We start from the raw sequence: 2500 nt of genomic DNA on the forward strand, positions 1-2500 counted from the left end.
TTTGGCAGACAAATGAAGTTTTTGAAATCAAATATTTTCCAAATTGGACTAGGATGTATCCGTATTACCTGTTAATGATATCGCACACGAAACTGTTCAAATCACTTGTTAATTTGGATACTATCCAAACAAGAGACAATAGATCATCGTCTCTTGATCGAAATCAAGATAATTTGGACTGTCAGTAACATTATGAAATAATCGTGCGGGCGCTTCTGTAAGGGATTTGGGTTACGTACAATAACCTCAGGCCCCACGAAAACAAGTTCCTCTCCCAAATTTCAGACGCACACAGTCCATCCTTTCTTCCGTCTCGAATATTAGGTTTTAGAGCACTCAAAGAAAGGCCAACGGAGGGGCGTGAATAGGTTTTCGGATCGACGGATTTGGCCTGAAAAAGCGCACGGATTGCGGATTTTTGCGGTAAATCGAGCGGATTCGTGCATGGCATTCACATTTACCAGTTTACCTTTGAACTTTTACACCTCGGTTTCCGGATGTGGTTGTGGTTTCGGATTTGAAAAAAAATATTGGCAGATCAACGGATTTGGCAAAAAAAAAAAGGCACGGATTGGCGGATTTGCATACCCCTATTCACCCCCCTCCCAAAGATTCTTCCCGAATTAGGGAGCTGTTAGAGACCTTGTCCGGTAGTTTTTAAAAGTCGTAACAGTATGCATAGACTCGTGATGTTCATTTAACGAACTTTGCTTCCTATCCTGGTGTTTTGAGGATTTTACCTTGCGGTATTCTTGTACGTGACTGAATTTTTTCAGACCAACACTTTCTTCAGTCTTAAGAGAAAACCACAACATTTTTGAAACGCAAAGCTTCTTCACGTCCTTTCCGTTATCTTCCCTCACTTCCCCAATGATATGCCCTCCCGAAAGTAAACCATCCACTCAAAAATTTCGAACCGAAGAAAAATCCATCACGGCAAAGCAAGAGCCTACAACAAAATCAACCCACATTGGAGGTCTCGTCGGACTCGAGTCGTAGGGTCAAACCACCTCAATTTTCGCGCAACCATTTCTCGTTGGCCTCGGCGAGTCAAATTTCCGGGAAGCATTCTCCTTTTTTTTTTTCACGCCTAACGCTAAACAAGCCAAATAAAAAGAGGGCTTGTACCTATTGTAGTCTACAGAGAGAAGTTTAAGACTTCCCGTCAAAACTGCGCCAATCTGACATAACTGCTCGAAGATTGCTCATTTATTGTCATTCGCTCTTCTTCGAATTCATTAAACTGAGTACTTTATTAAGATAAATGCTGGTGAGTAAAAGTGCTCTCTATCCACTGAACAATATACAGAGTTTCCTGTGGCAAGTTCTCCGATCCAACCGCCAAGAAAATTTCGTCATGTATTCTTATGGTCCGTTCTATCTGTACACATCTGAAGACTATCGTCCACGTCCATGCGTCTATTATTTCCTGCACAGACAGACACAGATAACGTATCTTCCATCGGAAAACGAGATTACCGATAGTTTACGTTTGTGGATGACCACAACTAGCCCTCGATCGCTGTGGAATGCGATAAACGTTTACCAATTGCGTGGGCAGATAAGAGTTTTTGGCAAGTATTTTGTAGCCTCTCTTGTGCAATATTTGTTTAAGTCGGATTAACATTCGCTGTGGTAATGTGGTGAGCTCCCGGGCAAAGCAATGCTTTCTTTTAGTCTATTGTTTCAAAGCGTGGAATTTTCTGCACAATCTTTACCAATACGATAGTTTCCAAGGAAACTGAGAAAAAAGAAAAACAACAACAAATAGACCAGAGCAAAGCAAAAAGTGACACGCCAGGGATGATTAAAAGTGGGGAAGAGCGAGGTGGATTAGGATTGGTTCGAATATCGTTAATTGCGAGCTCGATCTAAACCCAAGATAACGTTCTAGCTCTTGGATGTTTTCACAACTTGGTGACAGGCTATTCAGAATAACGAAGAAAGATATATATGCTTGTACATTAGAAGTTGCAGGTCGCAAGCTCACTCAGAACCCTTCCAACTGTGTTCTTAATTTACTGCGAGTGAAATTAGCATCGCTAAGATTTAGTGCGAGCTATGACTATCAAACTAAAACAGATCATAGTTCACCAAAAGAGTTTTTAACATCAAGTAATAATAAAAGTGACTAAAGAAGCCTTATTTAGTGTAAAAAGCTGCATGGCAAGCCAAGTAATAAGCTTTGCTTTCTAGTAAAATTGGATTATAAATTGTCATTCTCTAGAATTTGGGCTCTAGAACAAGAAACCTGCACGACAACAACAAAACATCCTACTTTGTCGTTAGCTGAAGAGCACGAAATTAGATTAATTATGAAGTCAAAGTTCGCCATCGTTAATTGTTTAGCCATTCCTTTCCATTTATCCACCAAGCAGAAGACTCCGAGTGCGCTTGTTGAGACGCCCTTACGCAGCAGTTTTAGTGTCCACGATATCATGATAGGGGAACGTCAGTATAAGAGTTGAGGAGATGTTTCAATTTACGAGGCCGAATTGTT

This window comes from Orbicella franksi, chromosome 3 (genome assembly GCF_964199315.1).
Source record: "Orbicella franksi chromosome 3, jaOrbFran1.1, whole genome shotgun sequence".
Taxonomy (NCBI): domain Eukaryota; kingdom Metazoa; phylum Cnidaria; class Anthozoa; order Scleractinia; family Merulinidae; genus Orbicella; species Orbicella franksi.